The 27,259-nt window shown below is 42.9% G+C and overlaps 1 protein-coding gene and 1 long non-coding RNA gene across 6 annotated transcripts in view; one reads left to right on the forward strand and one right to left on the reverse strand.

Annotated features, from left to right (window-relative positions):
- The window catches only part of Cacna2d3 (calcium voltage-gated channel auxiliary subunit alpha2delta 3), an 813,990-nt gene that overhangs the window by 642,834 nt on the left and 143,897 nt on the right, over positions 1-27,259 (reverse strand).
- On the forward strand, positions 13,038-14,823 carry LOC134482443 (uncharacterized). Its single transcript, XR_010058545.1, has 2 exons — positions 13,038-13,355; positions 14,359-14,823. It is a non-coding gene; the product is annotated as an uncharacterized LOC134482443 (long non-coding RNA).

Below are 27,259 nucleotides of genomic sequence, written 5' to 3' on the forward strand. Positions count from 1 at the left end.
GAAAAAGCAATGGGCTGCTGGGAAAGGCTGAGATCATAGCCCATCAGCCAATGCGATCTAGGCATAGTTTCCCCTGGTACATATCTACTTCCTACTTGGGGGAGGGGAGAGACTCAAAATTGAAGGACCCAAAACCACAAAACATCCCTAGGAAGCTCAAGAAAGCTACAAGATTCACCAGGTCCACCCCTTAAGTTCTATAAACAGCCAATTGCTGGACCAATTGCAGCCAAACAAGAGGCTCTCCTGTGGAGATGCCTGCAAGTTGCTGAGAAAGCTCTGGGACACAGCTTCCCTGAGTCACTGCCCACGGTGTGCTGGGCTTTTCAGTGATGCAGCTGCCATTGAATCACCCAAGCTTCTGTGAGGAAAAGACAATCCAGTCAACCCTGGTTCACCAAGCTAGACTTGAGTGAAATTGTTTCTTTTGGTCTGTCATCCATGCCCTAGCTCTAGTGAATGGAAGTTTGGTCATGTCTCCCCGTATCCAATTAGAATTTGTGAAAGTAGTCCTCTCTTGAACATTTCCAGTTGCTCACAGGCTGTTAGAAGGTGTGTGGGGATACCTGTTCAGCTGCAGAGACACCTTTGGGGAACATTCCAGAAAAAAACACCCAGGAGATCAATAATTAGAGGAAGGGTGCCTGTATGATGGCTCAGGGGGTTAAGTGCTTGCTGCCAAGGCTGGCCTTCTGGGTGTGATCCCTGACACCTAGATGATAGAATGAGAAAGCCAAATGCCAAAAGATGTCCTCTAACCACCACATGTAGACTATGATAGGTACACACATACCCACATACCCATGCATGCAAGAGTATGTAGACACTCACCTGCATGCCTGTGTGCAAGGTGGAAAGACCAGACCATGAACAAAAGATAGCTCTAAAACAGACTTCTAAGACATCTCAACCATTTCCAAACCTCCTATCTCTTGTGCTCTCACAAAGAAGTAACAGCTTCATGGCCACATCTCAATTTTACTGTACCTGAAAGTTGTTAGAATCATTCCTGGCAGGAAAATTATAAGGCTTTAGAAGCCTCAGCTGCAAGGTGTCACCATTAAGAGCCAAATGTGTTGCTCAAATGCCCAGCCTTCTTATGAAATTAAATGCAATAGTAAATCTGGGTTTGGTGTTAAAAGAGAATCATACTAACTAGTAGGAGCTACATCAGGAGTCCAGCATGAGAACTGAGGACTGTTTGATGCTGTTTCTGCCTTTCTTTTATTGGCTTTTGAAGTTCTATTTCAGAAAACTGGTTTCCTTTCTTTTGAGACATTGCATATTCTGTAAAGTATTCCAAATATATATGACAACACTTGAACAATGGTTCAGGTGGGAGATTCGTTTTGTCCAGATATGTGTTGATATAAAAGCAAAGGAATCCCAAGTGAGTTCTCTATTTCTCCAGGAGCCCATAAAGAACTGTAGTACATGTACGTGTGTCTGTGTGTCTGTGTCTATATGTGCGTGCCTGCGCATGCACACACATGCACACACATGTGTCTCTGTGTGTTCCTATTTATGCATGTTTTGTATCATGGGGCAAGCTGATCTGAATCCTGGTAACAAAGAAAAATGGATAAGAAGACCAAATTTTATTTAGAAAATAATAACTAGTAATGATAATACCTTTGTGATTTTAATAATACTAATTTCTTACATAAAAACACCCTTTTCCTTTTCTTATAATTTACTAAATGATTGCAACCTCAAAACAAAAAACAAAAAAACTAGACTTTGTGCATGCTGGAACAGGTTCTGTATCACTAAGCTATTAATATATTTCCCGGCCACTTTTTATTTTGAGACAAGGTCTTGCTAAGTAACAGGCTGACCTTGAACTCACTCTATCACCCAAGGAGGCAGACTAGCACAGAAAGACCCAGTTTAAATGGTTTTAAGGGAACCCGTGCACCCAATGGACTTCCAACATAAGAGTTGGGACTAGAAGGTTGACTAAATGGATAAAACACTTCCGTTACAAGTGTGAAGACTTGAGGTAGGATCCCCAGAACACATGTCAAAAAATGGGGATGGTGGTAATAGCTGTGATTCTGGCAATGGTGAGATGGGAGAAGAGATGGGTAGATCTCTGGAAGCTGATGGGAGGGTAGGTTTGGCCTATGTGGCAACATTCTAAGCCAATGAAACTTGCCTGAAATAAAAGGAAGAAGACTGAGGATCAGTATCTTCTGACTTCCATATGTGATCTGTGCACACACACACACACACACACACACACACACACACACACACAGAAGAGGGGGACAGAAGACTAGGAACAATGATGTTTTGTGTCTTTTTTATTCTCTGAAAGTAGAATAGTTTAAAGCCAAATATATAATTAGATATTCATTTACCATATGAATGGAAGAGGGAGAAAGAGTCTTGAATAAAATATAATAGTAATGTCAGGGACTGGCAATCTTCCACCTTTTTCCTTTAAGCTGCAGCACACTATATCCTAAAGGCAAAGAAATCATATAGATCATCAGGAAAATCAATATGCCTTTGTAAGTTAATGAATCAATCTAAGTCAACATCCTGCAGAAGGGTCAGATACAGGAAATGTAGGCGAGACCATTTCAGAGAACGGGTTGTGTGGTGGGGACTGCCTGAGGCACATTGTGCTGCATGGGTTCCACCTGCTGACTGGGCTTCACATCCTATGACGCCTCCATCAGGTAACGTGACGTGTGTCACTGACAACAGACAAGATGTGTCCCAAGATGCTCGCTTTCCGGGCTCCAGAGGAAGTGTAGGATAGAAGGTAGAAGAGACAAAGAGCTCGCACAAGGCTCTTACTGAAAAGAAAGAACTTCCCCATTCTAAAGACGCAACCTTAGCACTGGCGGCAAATTATTCTTATTAAGTTTTGAACTAACATCTTGGATTATGGTGTGGGGAGTGAAATCCTTTGAATCACTGAAGTAGAAAACAAAGTACATTGGATGTCTAAAGGAAGAAAAGGGAAGGACAGTAGCCTTTGTGAAGGATCTACACCACCCTATGTTCATCAGTCCCGAGATCCACCCCAGGATGGAGAAACACATCACCGGGAAATAAAGCAGCAACAAAACACTTGCAGGTTTCAATTACCAAATATTTATCTTCCGAATAAATCTTGTGTCTTCTAACTCTTACAGAAAATCGATCAGTTAATTCTCTTCAATCTCGTTTTATAATGTCTCCTTTTGTTAATCCTCTTTCCCCAGGGGACTCTTTACAAATCTTGTCACTAATCCATTTTTTTAAAAAGTTCCTTTTTCTGAATTCAAGGTGAATTGCCCTTAATAAATAAGCCCCACATCTATCTGACTTTCCTTGTAGTCGCATTGTGTCGGTGGGTTCTGGTTAAGGGGTGCTTCTCTGGCCTTCCTATTTTCCTGTTATCATGTGTCTTCCTTTCATCTACCTAGCTTTTCTTAAACAGAGTGTGGACTACAAAGGATTCACCAGGGATAAAAAGCAGAAATCAAAAGGGAAAAATGAAACATCAGAAACAGACTGTGGAAAGTCAGTTTAAAAAGGTGTTTGGAGGTGTGGCTCTGGTGGTAGCGCACTCAGCTAGCACAAACGAGACCCTGGTTAGATCCCAGCACCACATAAGGCTGTGTGGTGGCACATACATAATCCTAGTGCAACAAGGTGGAGACAGGACTTTCAGAGTTATCCTTGACTACATAATAGTTGTTGTTGCTGCTGCTGTTGTTTTAATGTTATATGGCACGTAGGAGAGCATTGTCCCTGCAATCCTGAGAGGGCAGGGATCATAGAGTGGCATTGGAGTTCTCCCAGTGAGACATGATGTTGCTGTCAAGTTCTAGGCCAGGAACAAGTGCAAACTGGGATATGTCCTACCTGCTACATTGTAGTTTGGTTGTGAGGCATTGATTTTTTTTTATTACAGATGGAGCCCAAACTTGAAGGATAACAAGTATGAATCCCACGATTCTACAAACCAGGCAAAATATCCCAACAACATAGAGAAGAAGGAAAATTCTATGTCACAAGTGAACGCTCAGACAGGCAGAGGCTGCCATGGGCCTGAGTGCAGAGCCCCGGGGTTGGGGATTTAGCTCAGTGGTAGACCGCTTGCCTAGCAAGCGCAAGGCCCTGGGTTCCCCAGCTCCGAAAAAAAAAAAGAAAAAGAAAAAAAAAAAAAAAAGAAGTGCAGAGCCCCCATCCAGACTCACACACAAGCCCATCTTTATTATGCCTGTGAAACCAATCGAAAGTTGAATACACTCATTTTTAAAGATGTTGACGTGGGCCAGAATCCCCCACAAGCCCTGTGTGAGTGGTGGACTCAGAAACCCCAAACCCAGTGGACAGAGTCAGGATGGGTCAAATCATTTTGCTACTTTGTTTTTGTTTTTACATCCCACCTTTTCTCTTAGAAGTCCTTGTCTTTTTGCCTCCTGCTCCCCAGCCAATCTCTCTGTTGTCATATAGAGGTCAAGGGTTACCTACTATAGGAAATCCTCTCATTCCCTGGGGGGAGACTTGGGCCGACCTCCCAGTACTTACTCTTAGAGTCATTGATCCATCTTCCCATTGACAGTGAATTATCACAGGGTCTGGTGCACTTTAATATGCACAGTAACATGAGCACCATTCAAGGCAGGTTCTGATGTGGATTCTGGATGGGGTAGAGACTAGGTACCTCTAGTCCCCCAGTGATACCATACACTACTGATCCATGAATCACAACTTGATTTAAAGGGAGAGATTGTGGGCTTCATTTCGGTATCTCCCCGGCAAGCAGCATTTGGACATGACAGGGAGGGATACTTTCTGGAAGAAAGAAAGACTGATGGCGACTTAGGTGGTGAGTGGTGCTGCCAATAGTCTACTACTTAACAAATAGTAACAACTGGCTTCAGAAGCCGATCATAATAATTCACACCAATAATACTAACATCTGGAAGACAGGAGGACTGGAGCAAGCTTGAGGCCATCTTGCTTTTCTATGGACAGTTCCAGATCAGGCAGGGCTGGGTGGTAAGACCTTGTCTCAAAAATTTAAAAAAAAAAAAAAGTAAACATTGGCTATTAAACACAACACATCCCACACACCCCATTTAAAAATATAGCAAGGCCTTAGTCTATACTCAGAGTTGATTCTCACTGGACTCGTCTGGCCCCCACCCTGACCCATTTCTCAGTGTCCCAAATTGCTCCCAAGCTAAAAACAACAGGTGAGAAAACATGATATTCTGGGGAAAAATAAATGAGTTTGTCGGCATTCTCTAAAATTTATGGTTCCAATAGGCCTCCTGGCTTCCCTTCACCACAGCCTGGGTTATGAGATCACAATACTGCACGGCCTTCACCTCTCCCCCGGAGGCTCGTAACACCAGCAGCAACGGCAGCCGGGCAGCTCAGCAGAGCCCTGAGCTTGCTGAGCATCTGCCCCGCCTGAGAGCTGATCCAAGGCTCCTCATAAAACAAAGCGCTTTAACCCCACAGCAATCCAGAAAAGGAAATGCTATTGTAACCTTCTGTTTGCCAAAGGCCAACATGGTCGTGGAGAATCCCCAAATCCCAGAGCAGGCTCATAACAGGGCCGGATTCGCACACAGGCTGTCTGGCTCAGAACCATGCATGTGTGAAAGGCAAGCAACTATGATCCTTTGAAGGTAGACTGGAGAGGTAAGACTGGCCCCAGAGATAAATTCTGACACCTAAATAAAAATCTGTAGTTGGGGCAAGTGGTGCCTGAGAGACAATTCAGTGGACAGAGCCCTTACTGTACATGAGAACCAAGGGGGGCAAGTGGTGCCTGAGAGACAATTCAGTGGACAGAGCCCTTACTGTACATGAGAACCAAGGTGTGGCTTTGCAGAACCATAGAAATGCTGGTGGGTGTGGTGGCTTGCCAATGACCCCTACTCTTGGTAGGGGAAATAAGGAATTGACAAAGCAAGCTGGCCAGGTAAGACAAAGAGATAAACTCTGAGTTCAATTGAGAGACCCTGTTGTAATAAAGAGTGCAGAAAGTGATCAAGAAAGTCTCCCAATATTGGTCTCAGGTGTGTATACCAATTTGTAAGAAGATGCACATACATGTACAAGCAAATATATACAAATAAGATTATATAAGAATGTGCATACAGGCAATTCCACATACATGTAACTAAACACACACACACACACACACACACACACACACACACACTCACACACATCTATGTAGTGGAAGAGTTATTCCCCAGAATCTGTAGAAAGGTCCCTCCAAAAAGGTTGGGTCTATACAAATCACAAGCCCATTCATCTGGACCCTTGGGGTGTCTACTACAATCCCATTTTATTCATGTGTCCCTTACTTTGCATGGAACACATTTCTCTCCTCTTTTCCCCACAATATAATTAGTCTATCTGTCTCTGTCTCTCTGTCTCTGCCTCTGTGTCTCTGTCTCCACCTCTGTGTCTCTGTCTCTGTGTCTCTGTCTCTCTCTCTCTCTCTCTCTCTCTCTCTCTCTCTCTCTCTCTCTCTCTCTCTCTCTGTTGGCTTTTTAGTTAAAAACAAGAGAGATGAAGCTTGAAACCTAATTAAGGAAATGGCCCGTGAACAAAGAAAACAGCCAGGGATCATTATTCAAATGGCAGCCCCGCTTTTATTTTTGAGGGGAAGCTAACGACTGCTCTGCAGCACACTGGCCTCTGCGTCCTATCAAGCACACGTCCCGTCATTAGAGGATAATGTGAGCAATTGGGAAAACATGGCAAAGAAAAAAACCACGCATGGATCCCCGTGCCCACTTAACGGCTGTGTTAAAATGAAGACGAATGTTATCCTGGGAGATGCAGAACTGCCCATGGCCAAAAGGATTCATCTTATGGCAGTAAAATGCCCTCCCCCAGAGAATGAGGGTTTGTATGAGGTACCGAGGGCAAAAAACAAGAAAGCATCCAGCCCAGCCATACCTTCCCATAGAAACACTCTACGGGGCATCAGTAAACATGAATGAAAGGGGCCCCAAGAGAAAGTAAAAGAAATTCCTTGTGGAAGAATCTGGGACTTGCTTCTCCTGAATTCACTACAGTCTGCTAACTTGTATCCATTCTGACTGCCAGGTCCATTCACACCCTCACCCCAACACACACACACACACACACACACACACACACACACACACACACACACACACACACCACCACACCACACCTCATCAACCTCTCAGTGTTCCCTGCCTGGGTCCTCGCTGGCAGCCACTGGCAAAGTTACCCCACCAGTGCATGCCTTTCTGAGGCCAAGCAAAGCTGGACACACCCAGGGGACCTCCTCCACCTGCACTGACCAGTGTTCCCACCCCTGGCCATCAATACCCACCATGCCCCTATACTCAAGCTCTGCCGAACTCCAACTATCAAAGACCAAGAGACCAGTCCTTTCTTAAGTTCCAGGAGGTAGACTTGAAGCCTCTGCAGCTGGAGAGCTCCCCACTCCCACAATCCCCCTCGTCTAGCCGTCCCCTGCAAATGAGATCAGCTCTGCCTCTGAAGACCTCCCAAGCCTGGAGAAGAGCACCTCTGACCAGCATGCTATCCTAGGATTGCTAGTTGTTCCCGTCAGAACAGTGTCACTCTTAGATGATTTTATAAGTACTCTTTAAATGTGCCTCCCCCTTTCTCACCCAGGACATACTTTAACAGGCACCAAAAAGGGAATCTGTTCATAGACTCTAAGGATTGCCTGTTCCATGATGCCACATACATAAAATAAACATATGGTAGTTTAAGTTTGGTTTGGTTTACTTGGTCTGGTGTATCTGAAAGCCAGTATTATTTCTACATATGCCAACATTTTCCTTTATATACTAATGTGTATATTACATAATAATATATATTATATAAAACATATATATATATATATATTTATATACACACACACACTTAGATAGAAGTATAGACATCTGAGCTATCCTCAGTGTTAGGCTGATACAGATCAGCACAGAATATAGTCACTCAAGAACAGGTAATTCCAATGTTACACATAACTTGATTTGCATCAAGTACATACCTAGGAGAACAGCTAAATATGCTTGGGTAAACATTAAACTTCTAGGATACTGCCAAACTATTTCCTAAAGTGGCAAAAAATCACTTCACATCCCCATCAGCAAAATATGCTAGTCCTATTTTCTCTCCAGCCTCCCTTGACGTTCACCATTTGGGGTTCTGAATATGTCGCATTTTCATACCTTCACGGCAGTGTCTCCCTGTGCTACTATCAAGTTTTCCTGATGACCGGTGATGTTTAACACATTTCCTCAGATGTATTTGCCATTCATACATCTCTGGCAAAATGTCTGTTCAGATCTCACCCAACTTAATTGTGTGGTTTGAATGTGAAATATGCCCATAGACCCATGTGTCTGACAGAGGTTATGGAACACAGAAAAGTGGAGCCTTATCAGAAGATGTTGATCACTGGGGGCAGGCTTTGAGATTTCATAGCCAGACCCCATTTAGAATTCTCTATCTATTTCCTGGTGCCCAAGCATGTTTGCCTCCTGTTCTGCCGTATTGCCTACCCTGCCTGATGCATAAAGGACCCTAACCCTCTGGGATTGTAATCCAAACCAAAAACCAACCAACCAGCAAAACCCCCTTTCTCCCTGCTGTCTCTGTCAGGCACATCGTCACAGCACCAGACAAGAAATCAATGCGGCTGTTTTGCCTATTTTCTTGTTCTTGGTTTTCAAAGGCTCTTTACATAGGCAGGACACAGTTCCATCGACATAGACTGGCAAGTGCGCCCTGCTATTCCACAGTTTGACCTCATCCTGTCCTGCTTTTGATAATGTCTTTCAAAGAGCAAACTTATGTTTTTGAACAATTATAAGTTTGTTTGGGTTGTGCTTTAAAGGACCAGGTTTTAGTGGTAGGTCTAAGAACTTTTATGCCTAATTCACGATCACAAATTTTCCTTTATGATTTTTTTCCTACGTGCTTTTTTATTGGGGCTAATAATTCCTTTTACGTTAACTATTATTTGGGATATGAAGGTTGAGGATTTTATAGGTTACAGACATCTTTGGCTTTCCAGCACCAATTGTTGCAAACTGGTATAGTTGAGAGTGTGGTCTTCTTCTCCTTCTTCTCCTTCTTCTCCTTCTTCTCCTTCTTCTCCTTCTTCTCCTTCTTCTCCTTCTTCTCCTTCTTCTCCTTCTGCTTCTTCTGCTTCTTCTCCTCCTCCTCCTCCTCTTCCTCCTCTCTCTCTCTCTCTCTCTCTCTCTCTCTCTCTCTCACACACACACACACACACACACACACACACACACACACCTTATTAAATGTAGTTTTAGTAGGGAGAGCTTTAAAACCTGCTTACCGGGGTTGGGGATTTAGCTCAGTGGTAGAGCGCTTGCCTAGGAAGCGCAAGGCCCTGGGTTCGATCCCCAGCTCCGAAAAAAAGAACCAAAAAAAAAAAAAAAACAACAACAAAAAAAACCTGCTTACCGTTAGCAGAGTTAGTGGTTTAAATAAGAAACATTCTCCACAGGCTCCAGGATTTGAACACTTAGTCTCCAGTTGGTGGCCCTGTTTGGGACGGTTTAGGGGACATGGCCTTGCTGAAAGAGCAAGTCACAGGGCGGGGAGGAGGACATCTTTAAGAGGTGTAAGTCTCTCCCTACTTTCAATTGGCTTCCTTTCTTTGTGACTGCAGGTCAAGATGTGAGCTCTCAGCTTCCTGATTCAACCGCCATGCCTGCTGCTTGATGCCATGTCCCCTCCCCTCCACGATGCACTCCTACCTCTCTGAAGCCCTGAGCCAAACAAATTCTCTCTTCCTTAAATTGCCTTCAACGTGGCGTCTTAGCTCATCAACAGACAACTAATACAGAGACACACTAGAAGTTCACAATCTCATTAGGAAATAAAAGGGACAGACTATCTTGCCAACACATTAGATACAGGGAGTAAGATGAATCGGCATCAAACGTGCCTGGGAAACAAGGTTCCCCTTGGTGCAGTCTTGTCTTCATGCACTCGTGGTAAAATATGCCTGACATGAAATGTTCCCATTCAGCCGCTCTAAGCATACCATTGTGTGTCGCTAATTTTTGTTCACAATGATGTCCAGCCATTACCACAGTACCTCTAGAAAGGTTTCATCATTACAAACTGAAACTCCACTGCCATCCAGTACCATCCCACCTCCCCTCTGCCCAACCACTAGCGGGAGGACTGTCTCTATGATCCTGCCTCACCAGTATCACACAAGAGGAATCCTATGGTACTTGCTTCACTCCACACAGTGCTTCAAGGTTTGTCCATGTGATAACATGCATATGATATTATGGTGAGACGTATTTCCCATGTTGTTCTCGTCACCTGTTGATGGGTATCTGCGCTGTGCCAAGGTTGGTTTGAGTCCTTTCTTTGACTCTTTCTGACTGGATACTTACAACTGAAATTGTTGGATCGTGTAGTAATTCTGGTTTTTAACATGATGGGGTTTCACTGAGGTGTTTGCCTTCGCAACTTACATAGCCAGCAATGTGAGGCTTCTAAGTTCTCCCATCGTTGCCAATATTTATTATCTAGCTTTTGTTTATCATTATCCTTTAGGTGTAAGTTGGCATCTCAGTTTGACTTTTAAAACTACATTTAATAAGGTGTGTGTATGTGTGTGTTTGTGTGTGTGTGTGTGAGAGAGAGAGAGAGAGAGAAGGAGGGGGAGGAAGAGGAGGAGGAGGAGGAGGAGGAGGAGGAGGAGGAGGAGGAGGAGGAGGAGGAGGAGGAGAAGAAGAAGAAGAAGAAGAAGAAGAAGAAGAAGAAGAAGAAGAAGAAGAAGAAGAAGAAGAAGAAGAAGAAGAAGAAGAAGAAGAAGAAGAAGAAGAAGATAGAAGAAAAAGGGTGGGAGTTGACTCACTCTTTCAACCATGTGGGATCCATGGACTAGATTCGGGTGTCAGCCTTGGCAGAAAGCATCTTTACCCACTAAACAATCTTGCTTGCAGCCCTCAGTGGTTTTGATTTATATTTTCTTTAGATCAAATGGAATGCAGCATCTTTTTATTTGTGTTTTAGCCATTTATCTATCTTTTTTGGGAACATGTTCATTTTAATTCTTTACCCACTTTTAATTTTACATTTTTATTACAGGGTAGTACAAATTTTTCATATATTTTAGAAATAAGTACCTTATTATGTATATGTTTATAAATGCAATTTTAAGTACCTCCTCTCTTGTGAGGTATCTTTTGGCTTTTGCTTTCTTAATTTGATTTTATGTGTCTTAGTGTTTTACCTGCATGTATATCTGTGCACTATGTGAATACCTAGTACTGTAGAGTCCAGAAGAGGGTATCAGTTTCTCTGGAACTGGAGTTACAGACAATTGTGAGCTACCTGTGGGTGCTGGGAACAGGTCCTCTGCAAGAGCAGAAAAGCAAGTTCCCTTGCCTACTGAACCACCTGTCTAGTCCTCTTTCCCTTCTCTTCACAGTGGTCTTTGTAGCACCAAAGGGTTTTGATTTGGTGGAGACTGACACATTTACTCCCTTCTACTTTGTTTTTCCTGCTTTTGATCCCGTGTCCGAGAATCTCTCACCATGTCTAAGTGCTAAAGATTCAAATCTATGCTTTCTTCGGAGAGTGGAATGCTATTAACTAGCAGCTGGCTTTTGGTTTGTGTGGTAACGGGGAGGAGGATGGATTTCTTTTCTCTGTCAATAAGTAATACTAGTTGCCAATAAAGCGGGAACTTGACATAAAATATAAACAAGGACAATTTACAACACTCAAGCCAGTTAGGGTGTGCAGCTCAGATTTTTCTCCAATGGGTGTCCAGCCACAGCAGCAGCTGTTGAGGGAAGCATTCTTTCCCCCACTAAACTAGCCATGTTTAAATTGTCTATTTGTGGTCTCCCCATTAAAGCAAACGTTAATGCATATAACTACTCTGCTTCATTAATTACCTGTGTGCTCAGTCTTTCTGGGATGCCTCATGTTCTCCTATCTCTAGAATAATAGTCTGTTCCTAACAGGAGCTTCACAAGAGTGATGATGGATGGTAGACATAAGCATGGACGGACAGATGGATACACTCCTTCCTAAAACATAATTCTATAAGCATGCCCTGCATCCTCATTCCCTTGAATGACTATCTCCGCATGTCTACCTATGCTGTGGTCACAGATTGTGGTCTGTGACTCTGGAAACTTTAGAAAGAGAGCATCAAGCCCTATCAAGTGGAAAATATACACAGGAAGAAACAGCTTTGAGGATTCAGGGGCTACACTGTGCTTCTGTTCTGTGCAATGGGTAACAGCACACTTACACGTGCACTGGGATTACCGCTTGCCCTTTCTTTGAAAAGATTACGCATCCAAATGGCATCATGCCACAAAACGTCAGTGGTTAAAAAAAAGAGAGAGACAGAAGGTTCTGAACTGTGATTTCAGAAGGATGGGAGTCAATAGGGACAAACAAAGGGATGGTGTGTGTCAAGAAAGAGGAACCTTGGCAGTGATTAAGAGCACCATTGAGACAAAGCTTATATGTGGACACACCGTTTTCATTATCCTCCAGAGAAACAGGACAGTAAACATACCTGCAGCTGGCTTTTGGTTTGTGTGGTAACGGGGAGGAGGATGGATTTCTTTTCTCTGTCAATAAGTAATACTAGTTGCCAATAAAGCGGGAACTTGACATAAAATATAAACAAGGACAATTTACAACACTCAAGCCAGTTAGGGCTCATCTTTTTAGCATGCAGGTTATAACAATGTTTTGTTTTGTTTGAGAAAGAATCTCAGTATATCTTATTACAATATTTTCTATCCCCCTGTGCATGTCAGCACACATTTTTCTCATGTAATATTTTACAATCTGTTCTTTTTCCTACATTAGTAACTGCTATAATCCAGCACTCAGAGGGCAGCCTGGGCTACATAGCAAGAAAACAACAATTAATAATAATAATAACAACAACAACAAGAACAATGGCAGCAAATACATTGTATTCCAACACTGTTACTGCCGTGCAGCGTTCCAGAACATGGAAGAACCATTGTTTCTATGACCACTCTCTTCCTTTCAAGCATCACCCTCTCTTAGAAACAGCGCTACAGTGAATATCTTTCTTCAATTCTCATTTCAGACAAACCAGCATCACCAGCAATGTGACGGTTAATCTGTGAAGGTGTCCTGGTGACTGGAAGTGGTCTCTTCTAACTAAATTCATTTCACATATCTTATTTTATATACTATTCTGATATCTTACTTTTGTTCATCGTGATGTTGATGTTTACTACTCAAAATATACAAGACACCAACTTTAAAATGAAGGAATCTTAAGAAAACTATCACTTCAATTGACCTATTTTGAAATACATGTAAGTTTATACAAAAGTTATAAAATAAGTGGGGTTCCCATACACCCTTCCTCTCAAACTCACATGTATTGCATATACCCGCTACCAAACATAAAACAGAAACAGAACTCTAACATGGGTACAATTTATAATTGCGGTGTTAACTATTTAAAAGTTGTTCTCCTACAGCAGGCAACTCTATAGATACAGACCTCATGACTCCAAGGAAATGGAGTCTTCTTGACGTAATGGAGACTGTGACAGTATGAACAAGATCTGAACAGGCTCAAACCAGACAAAATCCCAGCACTGGGAAAGATAAGTCCTACCCCTAACCAAGAAGCTATTTTAATTGATACCTTCTGGGGAAAGGAGAATCCATTTTCTCTAAAGGAATGTCACCACAGTTATCAATCACACTACAGGGCAGGCCCCATGCACAGGAGTAGTTGGCCGACACAAAATATACTCCATGGCTTTTAGAAGGGAGTGGTCTTGATTTGGAGAGGTTGGGTATTTTTGTTTAGTTGGTTATTTTTGGTTTTGTTTAAGAACATGAAGTTAGGTGGGTAGAGAGATGGAAAGGATCAGGGAGTAGTTGGGGGAGGAGAAAGAATATGATAAAAATATATATATGAAAAATAAAACTAAATAACTTTTAAAAGCAGCCTCTTCCTCTTCCAATATAGTTAGATATAACTATGTATAGACACACCCCTGTGTCAGAAAACCAAAAGCAATTCTGCCATGCTCAGTTTGTGCCATACAAGGTGGTATAAGGAGGTTGGTCACCAGTGAGGAGTTCCCACTGGAGAAGTCACTCAACCACACTTGTTTTCTGATTAAGTGATTGTTTCTTACCCAATAAGGCCAGCAATGTAAATCCAGCCACCCAGGGACAGAGCCAAAAGCACACACACTGTCTCTTTCACTATCAGTACTCAACTGAATCTGTTCTCATTGTTTATAGCCAAACTCAAAACAGTTACCCATTAAGTGTATCTTTCTCCTGTTTAATATGCAGAGACAAGAGCCCAGAATATCAACTTTTCTTACTATTCTGTGATGAAAACACTAACCATCAACGAAGACAACCAGCAGTGAAGGGAGCCCCTTCAAAGCCTAACCCTTCCCATGTAAACAAAGAATTCTTCCCCAAAGAAACTCAGAGCTCTCCTCTGGGCAGTGAACAGTGGATACAACAACCCAGATTGTGAACAGGCATTTAAATAAAAAAAAATCTTCACCTTCCTTATTAGTTCTTTTTGGAAAAGACTGCTTCTCCCCCAGATTACACAATGCACGGGCTATAATTATAATCACATTCCTAAGTCCTGCCAGCTCCAAGCCCAAATCAGTCTTTCTCTCCTCCCAACCCCTTTTTTTAAAAGTAAAGGTGACTTTTCCATCACTTAAGCCACAATTTTTGATGCAAAAACAGCTTCATCAAAAAGTAAATTCACTCTCAGAAATAAAGAGCTATTTCCCAGCATCCTGCTTCCTATGATCTGTTTGATAATAGGCTTTGAAAACAAGCACAAAATGGCTATTATACCACACTCTGGTTATCCAGGAAGCAACAGCCCTGTTGGATGACCAAAAATCTCTTAAAACTTATCATCTTTAGAGAGCTTGTTCTGAGACAAAGTGGTGTCTTTTACTCTTTCACACTGCATCCTGGTGAGGGTTTTATTTCCTGTGATACTGAGCACAGTCTGTAATATACTCCTACACATATTTATTCCATGTCTTATATCTCATTATGCTGTGAGTGAACACTGTATACTATATACCCAAGGCAGGATACGTGTACTGGTCAGTGTAGAACCATGAAGAAGGGAATGTCTCCCCATGCCCCAGCACAGGCATTTCACTACCTGGATCACTCTAGATGTCTAAAAGTAGACATGATATGAACATGAAGATTCTACGCTTCCATTACTCGACTCACAGTTGTCTGGGACTACTTGCTGTGAGGGCCTCAGGGGCCTGCAATGATCTGCACAGTATTCTCCAGGTCTATACTGGTACCACTGTTTTGTACCCTTCATGCTTTGTCTCTTAGCTGATGTCTGTTATCCAGGGGGCTATGAGCACACCAACTCAATCTTCAACCTTAAAAAACAGGGGAAAAAAAAGACAGAACAACCTTGTAGTTATATGACTCCAAAACCTAGCTCTCTGTATGGGTTTATGGCAAAAATTCTAATATCCATTACAAAAAAATATTGTACATCTTCAAAATGGAAAATTCAGTGGAAATTCTACCACATCACCATGCCCGATAACAGCAAAAAACATGCCTTTAAGATATGGGTTTGTGGTCGGCGTGTTTTGTAGAAAGTTGAGCATACACATTTGAAAAAAATCAGAATTGTTCTGTGTATGCCATTTGATGCATGCTTCCTTATGTTTAATAAAAGGCTTTCTATGTCATTAAGTAGTCTTCTGCCATCCTCACTTTTATTAGTCACGCTCTGATGCCCTAAGGCCTCTCTGGGAATCCTGCTCTTCTGAATATTGTATGTTAAAAGACACCAGCAATGACTACTATACATAACGGGTAGAAGGAACCCTGACTCTGTGCTGTTTGCTATAGATCCTTACCTCACTTTAGGACAGTGTGGGATGCGGCTCCCATCGATGGGCCTCAGAAGAATTCCTGGGCTGACCATCCACTCAATCACTGTGAATTCAGACTCAGCTTCCCTCCTTCCAGGCTGCACTACACAATATCATTTCTCCTTACTGACAGTCTGTGCAACCATCAATAAAACTTCACTGCATGACTGGACCTGCCATGAATCCTCTGAGGTGTGCAAGGCTCCCATGTGACAGCCACGGGCACTCATCTACGTGAGCTGTTCTTGCTCAGCAGTTTGAAGAATGAAGAATTGCTTCATTACAGATCTGCCACACTGAGCAGGCTCCAGGATCTGCCTCCTCTCTCAAGAGCTTGCTCTCCCCAAACTCATGGACCACAGTAGCACTGAGAGATGGAGGGTAGGAGTCCCACACTTCCCATACACATCACTCATCCAGGCAGGCAGGAAGTCTTGTGGCATTTGACTACCTGGATATGCAATGTGCTATAAGGAAGGGGGTGAGGCTGTGAGGCCAGTGTCGGGGAATGATATTCATCTCAGCCTGAGGGTCTCAGGATCCTCCCAGTGAAAGCGGTGCCTATGCTGAAACACAAAGGCAGTCAAGTAACAGATAGGGGTGAGCAGCCATGAAAGAATGAGGCTTAGGAAACAGCAGGTTGAGGCTGAAGGGCAGGGGTAGACAGGACAGAGAGAAAAAAGGGAGTCTGTTTGTTATGGCTGAGAACCAGGAGCAGCTGTCTATGGAGACTGCCAGGCAAGCATGGTCAGTGTCACTAAGTCAGCTTACCTTTGAGTCACTTCCTATTTGAGGTCTACCCTGAACACCCAGGTCTCACCAGAACTCACCATTTGGTATCTTTCATTTATTCAATAGACTCAAAAGTCATGAACATGAGAACATGAGAATCCTTGAGTTTATCCCACAGTGAACACCAGTGAGGCTCCCAGATACACAAGTGCTTAATAAGTATGTGCTGACTGAATAACAATCCCTCCTCACTGGTTCCTCTCAGACGTGTCCCACCTGCAGGTTGCTGAGCCTGGCTATGAATGCAACCCACCCAAAACAGCATCCAAAATTACTTCAAATATTAGAAGCTCATTTGCTTTTTGTTTTTTGAGATTGACTGTATGTTTTGTAGGCACTAGCATTGCAAGTGATAGTGTCTTTTCTCAGTAACAAAGGGTTGGACATGCCTGTTATTGATCTTGCCTTTGTAATAAGCAATCTTTGATGAACTACTATACTAATACTGCATAGCTAATATAGGCCTTGGGACATGAAAGAGGTAAAGAGGTAAAGGTAAAGGGTGGTTTATGAGAACTAGGTGGAGGGGTGGCCTCGGTAGCAGGGGTAGAGGAGATGACAGGGAAGGAGAGTCTACAAATACACTTTGTTCAAAAATGACATAATCGTTTCTAATACTCTGTATGTGAATTTTTAAAATATAAAACATCCCATGAAAATTAAATGGGTTACTTAAAAATGCAAGTTGGATACGATTGTGTACATCTGGCATTTCAGCACTTGGAAGGCAGAGGCAGGTAAATCACTATAAGTCTGAAGCCTGCTGTGTCCACACAGCTAGTAACATGCTAGCCAGGGCTACACATCAAGAACCCCCCACAGGCATACACAAAAGCCATAAAAAAGATAAAATAAAAATTTTGGATACTTTATCAAAAACAAACATACAGAGAGCCCAACCTCCTTTGGATCTAAAATGTAGGAAACCTTTGCTTCATGTAAAAATGATACTGTGGGGGCTGGACCAAAGCCCAAACTAACAGTTCCCTCATACCCAGCCCACCACCACAGACTACTGGTCACTAGATAAAAGCAGCTACACAAAGCATTAGCCTCCATGTCTTGGAATTAAAATGGAGGACCCCAACAGCTTCAAGATGCTTGAATCCAAGAGTTCAAGTTGTTAGGACAGAGTCATGTTTCCTCTGTAGTTGGTAGAAGCCTTCCATGCTACCCAGGGCACACACTTCAATAGCAAAGTCAGGGGGCAGAGAAAAAGTTCTGGAAAATCGAATCACTATGTAAGAGTTGCATTCACAAAGTACAAGCTATATGCAGTCTCAGAACAGCCAAGGTCATCTCTGGACAAGGCACAGTACAGTCAGAGCTTGTCAGGATTCCAATACTTAATAAATCCCCAGTCCCTGGGGAAATCACTCAGCCCTATTGGGCATGCAGACCTTCCAGTTCAGCCCACACTCATATGCATACACAGGGAAGGTCATCACCACCCACCTGCCTGCCACTGGTGGCCAAGAAGCATCATAAAACGACTCTAAACATTTCAGCATCTCAGAATCTGCACCTCACCCTTGGGCTTGTGTATTCTACTTGGAAGACTAGAAATTAAGTGAGTTGTCAAAGTGACACAGCCAATCTCCTTATCACTGGAGGTTCCCAGAGGAGGGGTAGAGCTTTGAGGAAGGAGGAAACAAGTCCATTTATAGCATAGAATTAAATATCTTCCCAGGATTCATGTACAATGAGGAATGCTCAATTGATTCTTGTCAGCTTGGTGGCTGGGCTGTTGATAGCTGTGGGCTTTTAAATGGTAAGAAAAGTACAGAAGTTTTCAAAATGGCCGCAGCTCAGTCTTGTAGGGTAGGATATAGAAATCTCCCTGGACCAGGACCCTCAGGACACGGGGTGAAAGTAGGATGGTACATTAGGTCTTCATCTTTACATAATGTTTCTATAACATGAGTCACAGACCAGATGATAACACATCAATAAAAGAATCAGATCCCTGACTTAAGAACTAGGGAGTAGAATCATAGGCCATGGTTAATAATCCCTGGCTCTACATTAAAAGCATCACAACACAAGCATTGGAGAGCAAAGCTAGTCAAAAGCAACCGTCTTGGACTGGCTGTAGACTAGAGACAGGCATAATGACAAGTGTCATCACAAGAAAATCAACAAATTGGAAAATTTTTCAACATCACTTCTCCTGATTTTACTCACCCTGTGGTTTTGCTTCCATTATCCGAATGCCTCCTTTATCCTCAAAACACCAACCTCTAACCAACAATCACCATGGCTCCTTCGGGTTCATCCTCTTTGTTTTCAACAACTACTCTTCTTCTTCCTTCACATCATCCCTAGCTTCTTAGCATGGGCTGTGTGGTCATTGTGCCCCATGGCAAGACATCAATTAAGGAACCTTTCACTTGGAGCACACAAGGGAGAATAGTTTTAAAATGCAAACATTTTAGCTGGACAACTGGTCTACCTGTGCAGGCAGAACAGTGGTTCTTAACAGTCCTAATGCTGCAGCCATTTAATACAGTGCCTCATATTGTGATGATTCTCAACTATGAATATACGTTTTGTTACTACTGTTGTAAATTGTTCTCAAAATATTTTTGGAGATAGATAGAGGTTAGCCAAAGAGGTTGCAGAGGTTGAGAGCCATTGAGGTAGGGATTCTTAAGTAGAGCTTGATCTGATTTTCACTGAAGTCTCTTTGGATTTCATTATTCCATTGAATCTTATTTTATTTTGTTTGTTTGTCTTTTTTCTTTGATTATTAGGTATTTTAAGATGGGGTCTCTCTATAAATAGTCCTGGACACCACTACATGAACCAAGCTGGACTTAAACTTTTGACAATCTCCCTGCCTCAGTCTCCCAAGTTCTGGGACAACATGCCATGTACCACAATGGTCAGCTCCTCTTTATGGTAAAAGTAAATAAATCTAAGTAGTATGAAAAGACCCTGCAAGTTGGACACCAACAGAAACCAGATACTTTACTACTATATTTGGTTGCTGCTATTCACTCAAAATAACAGATGTTTTATTGGCAATTTTGAAATGAAATTCTGCTGGTCTAGCTATTTAGAGTGTTAGCATGTATATATTTTCATAAAATTGAGGGGTTTTAACATATTGATAACTGCTTTAACTATAGCTAGTTTCCATACACCTGAACTCATCGGAAGAACCTGAATATGTCTTTCCCTGTAAGTTGTAGTTTACTAAGTAGCTGACAGCATAAGGAAGGTTAAGAACTGTCTGCATGGGGTGGCCTCCATTGGCATGACCTTAAAGACTCAGTAGATGTACCCAGTAAACTTTCAGAGGTGAGAGTTGGTGAGATGCAGCTAAAAGAGAGTATATCCTCTAGAAGTCCAAAGGTCAAAGTCACAGCAAAGCCCTTCCAGAACACTTGCTCAGGAGATACTGTCTCTGACTCATATATTTCATATGGCTTTGGTCTGACTTCTTCATAACACTTTTTAGAATTTTTATTATACTTACATATTTTTGTACATGGGGGGATTGCCCATTCATAGCATGCATGTATGTGGTAGATGGATGCCACTGTGCATGTGTGTACATCAGAGGGTAGCCTGTGTGAAGGAGTCAGTTCTCTCCTTCTATAATGTGGGTCCTTGGGACCAAACTTAGGTCATCAGGCCTGGTGGTAAGTGCTTTTACCCACTGTGCCTCTGGGTCTCTGGCTTCCCCTTGTTAATCTCATACCTACTCCATTATTTGCTTCTGCTTAGGAAATACAAGTTGTTACCTTGAGACTGCACCATTATATTTCGAAAATATGTAATATCTCACTTGCTGTTTTTACAGAGGCTTACAATTAAATCTACCTCAAATCTTGGAAGAGACTTTGTATTAACCTTTAAGTAACATTGGAACAGTCAAGATTTTGAGACCCTGAAGATAGACTGAATGTATTTATCAATTGTGAGATAGACTAGAACTGTGGGGGTCTAGTGAAGAGTGTTATAACTTGTATCTTAAGTATATACTCATGGACCATGTGGTAAAGGTTTAGTTCCCAGTGTGGTCCAATAAGAGTTGGTAAAATCGGGTTGGGGATTTAGCTCAGTGGTAGAGCGCTTGCCTAGCAAGCACAAGTCCCTGGGTTCGGTCCCCAGCTCCGAAAAAAAAAAAAAAAAAGAGTTGGTAAAATCGTAGGATGTATGGCCTTGAGGGGGGTTTTCAGTTCACTGGAGATATTCTCAAAAGGGACTGTAGAAGCATGGTGACTTCCTTTCCCCTCTTCCTCCCTTCTCAGACACAAAGTGAGAATTTCTCTTCTGCTATGTGCTCCCACCAAACTGTCTGTTCTGTCTTGCCACTGGTCCTAAAGCATCCTGATTAGTCTATTATGCCTGATCACCTCTGATACTGAAAGCCAAATTAAATCTTTACTCTTTGTAGTCGATCAGCTCAGATATTTGTTGCAGTAATAGAATAGTAACAAATGCTCTCGGCCATAACATGCCCTAGACTGAGAATTTCTAATCTTGGGATGGGAATTACTGAGTGTTTTAGACCATAATACCTAAATCCTCTGAATAATCTACAGACAAAACCACCTCAGCACAGATGCAACATCCTGAGCCTTATAACAAAAATAAACCTCAGAACAAAGACTTAAACTTCTTTTATGAAAGAAATATCTGTTAACTGATCCAGACTAAATACAGCTCTGGGGGATAGTGAGTCTGACTTCAGGGCAAGGTAGCCACTGGAGACTAGTCAACCAGGACTTTCCAGGAACCACAAATATAGCATGGTACCAAAGAAACGGGAAATGGTTTATCGGGATGATTGATGAGTTTTTTTTTTAAAGCAGTGATAAATATTGCAGGGAAGGTAGAATAGAAACAGAGGACAGGGGGATATGTATGTAAAAGACATAGTCAGGCAGACACAAAGCAACAGAGGAAGAGCAGGAGAGGAAGACAATTTCTCCCCTCCAACTTCTAAACAATCGAAAAGAAGGCAGCCAAGAGTAATAACATGAATCCAAACTCTTTCTTCCAGACGATAAGCACATCTGGATCAGAGGAAAACAAGAGTCTGAGGCGGTTGCACACCCTACAAGACTTCTTACCGAACAGCACGCTTGTATCAGACCCACACGACCACAAAATCTGCTTTCTTATTTCCAAGTGCCATGTTTATCACGATGAGTCAGGATAAGCACTGAATGCAGAGATGAAGCCAAATAACTTTCTAATCTGCTCCCCGGGAGAAGCAGCTGGCAGTTCTCACAGCCTGTGGTAGGGCACAAAATAAGAAAGTCCAAGGCTTGGCTTTTAAATCCTTTGAGCATAATGCTCAGGAGATAAAACCAAGTCTGGGACAAATGAGGTCAGAATTCTCACTCATCCTGCATGCCATTCCCCCTGTAGTGAAAGCCAGCCTAATCAAAACAGAAAGGGTAGAGAGTTTGTGTTGGGGATAGGGGTATTCTGAAGAACCAGATTGTTAAGGCTCATGAGTTCAAGTTTTGGTCCCCAGTGTGTGGCACTATTTTGGAAGGTTCTGAGACCTGGGTAGAAGTAGATAAGTAAATTGTTGGAGATGGGTGTTTGGGAGTATCTTATCCCTGATCCCTTCTAGTCTCTCAGTTTCTTGTATGCCACCAGGTAAGTATTTCTCCTCTGCCTCATGAACCTGCTGTCAGGATGATCTACTCAAGCCCATGATGCAAAGTAGTAACAAACTGAACCCTCTGAAGCCATGAGCCAAAATAATTTTTTTCACTGCGATGTCATTTGTGCCATGTGTTTTGTCACAGTGATGAAAGACTAATCCCCAGACCCACATGGTCCCTAAAAAGGATCTTTGGGAAGATGCACACTCACACTTTGTTACTTTACCTGGCTAAATCCAGAGATGGAGAAAGAAACAACAAGCCTTAGAGAACAAAACAACAGAAAGCACGTATACATCCCATTCATTCCCAGAGTAATTAAGAAGCCACAGGTTAGATAGTTTTTCACACCAGCACATCAAATATGACCCTTCCAAAGTTCTTGTAAAAACACAATTCCCAAGGTAGGGATACTAAGATGGGGGACACTGAGAAGGGCTCTGATTTGTAAAAGGGAGCATCATCCTTATAAAAGGAAAGATTGCTTACCCTTCCTCATCCTACTATGTGAGTGAGGTACCAACTTAGAATCTGAAAGCAGTCCTCACCAGATAACAGGTTGACATCTTGGTATGGGATGTGCCATCCTCCAGAAGTATAATCATTTAACTTCTGTTTGTTATAAATTAACCATCTTGGGTACTTTTAATAGCTACATAAAAGATATAGAGAAAAAGCTAAAATCATTGTGTGTTGTGGATATATTCAAGATTCACAGACGACCTCATGATTTTCCTGATCCTAAGCAGCAGCAGTTAAGTGTTTCTCTCAGTGACTGGTGGCAGCAGGAGCCAGCATAGAGGGCTAGCAACCTGCTCCAGTCTTGTCCAGGATGAACAAATGAAAATACAGTTCAAAATGAATCCATAACTGTAACAGCAAATGACAATGCTTATGGCACATCAAGGGGTCACTACACACACACACACACACACACACACACACACACACACACACACACACACACACACACATTTTCAGCTTCCCTGAGGGTGGTGGAGCCCCACGTCCAGCTGTGACTGGCCACAAGGGAAGGCATGAGTCTCATCCCAATCACTCAGGAATTTCTATATCCACCCAATTCTCTCTTCCCTGTCTGCATAGCTAGAAGCTTCCACAAGAAGAACCTGGCTAAGTTTCTGAAGGAAGAGGGTCTGAAGAATTACCAAATCTCAAACCTACAGCAGAGCATCAGGGGCTCCTTAACACCAAACCTTGATTCTGCTTGGGGAGCTGAACATGGATTAAGCCAGGGAGAGGCAGAAGGAGTACCATACACTGATACATTCCGTTTCAACTCTTATGGGCCAAGGCCTCAAAGCAGGAATTAAGTTCCATTAGAGGGAGAGGAGATGACTTTTTCCTACCTAAATCTGTGGCTTGAAAATGGAACCTGCTCCCCAGATGTCTGTATGCCAAGCCAAGCAAACACCGACGGGCTCTTCTCTGCTGTCAGCAATTTGGCCAAGGGAGGTGATAATTTCTCATTTGAGAGATCTGTGGCATTGGTGGATGAAATGAGACCTCAGAGTGCTGGGATGACACACGCACTTCATCTCCAGTACCAGCTCCACTGGACTGGTGGTGACTTCCTGGAGAGCCATGTCAAAAGGATTCTAGGACATCATCCAGGCACGGTGGGGAAGAGTGGATGGTTGATTAGCAAAGCTTGCCAGAGGAATTTGGAATAAGAACATATGAGAGGGGAAAGATGGGAATCGGGGGGCAGTATAACCCCAAGAGCCCAGATGTCTCATTTTACAGGTGATGGATTTGATGCACTGAGAAGCATGCCTAAGTGTCCCAGGACACAGCTCCTACAGTCCAGACTAGAACGCTCATCTCTCGTCTCAGTTCATGATTATTCTGTAGCCACCAGCTGACACTTAGAAATAATTACTTCTACAAATGCGAAAGCGATGCAGCCCTCCTGCCTAGCTCAGGTGTCTTTCCGTAGCCTAGCACGGGGGTCTTTCCTCAGCTTGCTGAACCTGGTTTTATATATATAGCAATATGTGAACTTTGAAAGCACTTGAAGCAAAAAGGAAGCCAGGGATTCGAAGCTTGAGAAGGTCTCGTGGAATACTGCTGCTGGCTTATTTTGAAGTCAAGAGAGCTTCACAAGAGAAGTGGTGGTTTGATTGAGTAGGTTTGGCCCACAGAGATTCATGTGTTTGAATGATTGGCCCATAGAGAGTTACACTATCAGGAAGTGTGGTTTTGTTGGAGTGGGTGTGGCCTTGTTATAGGAATTATGTCACTGTGGAGGAGGGCTTCGAGGTCTCATATATAAGGTCAAGCTATACCCAGTGTAGAATTAGTCTCCTTCTGGTGTCTTTGGACCCTGTCTGCCTGCCTGCTGCTATGCTTCCTACCATGATGATAATGGACTAAGCCTCTGAAACTGTAAGCCAGCCCCAATTAAATGTTGTCCTTTATAAGAGTTGTAAGAGAGAAAGGTAAGTAGTCTCTCGGGTTGAAGACCAATGAAGAATCAAAGACCTGGTCCTGTGCTAACCTCAGTGCTAGCCTATGAGATAAGGAGGTCAGAGCAGAGCTGTGGACTGAACTGCTGGAGTACAGAACTATAAGATAATAGATGTTTTGAGTCATCAGGTTTCCGCTAAGTTGTTAGACGTGACTTCCTGCTACTTTCTAGTTCACGCAGTCGAGTATACCCTGAAACTAAGGAGGCCCCCAATGTATTTAGATCTAGTCCAGGCTCTCTTCCCTGTAATCCCAGCTCTCATTTGGATCCCAGACCATGGTGTGGTTGCTCATAATGCTACTGTTTCTTTGCTCAGATTAACCAAAAGTTTTAAAACCACACTAAGCTTAGAAACTGCTGCCTTCACATAAGGGTCTTCTCAACCAAAATTTAACTATATATCTACACCAACTGCACAGTTCCCTCGGTTAGCATTTTATGAAAATGCATATTCCTGGAAGATTCTTTTCCCATGGTGGCTTCAAACCACTGCCTTCGGGGGTACTATTTTCACATGCTTTTCTTTCCAAGTCACATAACATAACGGCTAGGCTACAGAAAGAAGCCTGGGGTCAAGTACCAGTCCTGCCATGCAGAAGCTGGGTAACCTTGGACAAATCCTCTAAACCCTTCAGACCTCAGTCATAACCTCTCTAAAATGGTAACAATAAATAGTATGATACTGGTTGATTGATTGAGACAGGGTCTCTCTATGTAGCCTTGGCTGGCCTGAAACTTACTATGTAGACTAGGGTGGCCTAGAAACCACAAAGACCCACTTTCCTCTCCCTCCAAAGTGCTGGGATTAAAAGCACGTGCCACCACACCTATCGTGGTTTGTATCTTAAATGTTCCTCAGAGGCCTGTGTGTTAGAGGGGCAGGCAGGTATATCTAGCATCCTTTGCAGATGTTGGTGTTGACCATGTGGTTCTTGGTTTTCTACACATGCGGAATGCAAGAGCTTCAGGGTTATGGAGGCTTCCATCCAGTTTCAGCATGCAGCAGGCTCAGATTCCCTGTGGACTGGCCCTCAGAAGGTAGTGTACAACGCTATGAGTGTAATGCCTGGGGTTCAGTGGAAACCCCAGGAAGTCAAACATTCAAGGGACATTGGCTATCTGCTGAGAAAAGCCACAGGCTTTAAGAGTGAGCCCAGGATAGAATTCTCATGGGTTATAGGGGGAAAAGTCTTTGGGCCAGGCTACCAATACCTTCTAGAGGTTTACATCCCACTGCTGTGTGCCCGAGGGTGCCACTAAACACCAGACAGCGAGATATTTGCCCTCTTCAGTTCTTCTTGTGCTTCGATCTCATTTCTTCTTTTTATGCCTCCATTCCTTGCTTTGGGGTTAGAAATGTTCATTCCATTGCAGCATCCTATGCTAGGAGTATGAAGTCTGTTTTGTTACTTGGGGTTTACATCTATGAGTTTTCCCTGAGTTTTGGACTTGGACTTCTGATAAAGACTGCAGTGGTTGTTCAGATACTGAAGATTCTGAATGTCTGGAGATGAACAAGGTATGTTTTGCGTTGTGAGGCAGATGTGAGATATTGCAAGACAAGGAGGGGCAAGAGGGGACAAGGGTAGAGAATTATGAACTCTATCTGACATGCTTCCTGGAGGCTCATGTTGATGATTTGGCCACAGCTAAGGTTATTATTGAGAGGCTGCTAGATCATGAAGTGCTAATTCCATAAGTGGAATTATCCTAATGATAAGTTCACAGCTAGATGGGTTATTAGAAAATGAGGCCACAGTTAGGCAAACAGCGGGGTGCAGGGTGTTCTTAAAAGCTGCTTCTTATGCTTGGTCCTTTTCTTCAACCCAGCTTTGAGCTAAGACGCTCTGCTCTACCAAGCCCTTCCAATATAATATTCTCCCTCTCCATAAGCCCAAAACCAATGGAGGTAGCCCAGGACTACAATCTTAGAAACCCAAGAATTCCATTCTCTTCATATAATTTTTCTCAAGTATGCTAAGATGAGATGGGGGATATACTCATAGATAGCCTTGACTTGTGGCTCATGGTGACGTTCAACACTCACCGAAGTGCAATGTCCAGTAAGTGAGAGCGGCTCCGCAGTAGTCAGCCAGGTGGAAGCATAGCTACCGTGACCCTGAATGGCTGCTGTGTGAAGGCCACACAACTGAGAAGGACAGAAGTGTCCTCACATACAGGCAGGAGCATCTTTTCCATTAAAATTTGAACATGCAAGCATTTTCCTTAAGTCCCTTTCTCAAGGTTCCATGCCACAGCTCAGAATATTATTTTCTCCCTGCCAAAGCCAACACATGGGTCTGATTCTGAACATAAACACATACCAGCCTAGGGTTTCAGGCCATTAACTTCTTGCCTTTTCCTTCCTTTTATTTTATCATTTCTAACTTGGA

This window comes from Rattus norvegicus, chromosome 16, assembly GCF_036323735.1.
Source record: "Rattus norvegicus strain BN/NHsdMcwi chromosome 16, GRCr8, whole genome shotgun sequence".
Lineage (NCBI taxonomy): Eukaryota > Metazoa > Chordata > Mammalia > Rodentia > Muridae > Rattus > Rattus norvegicus.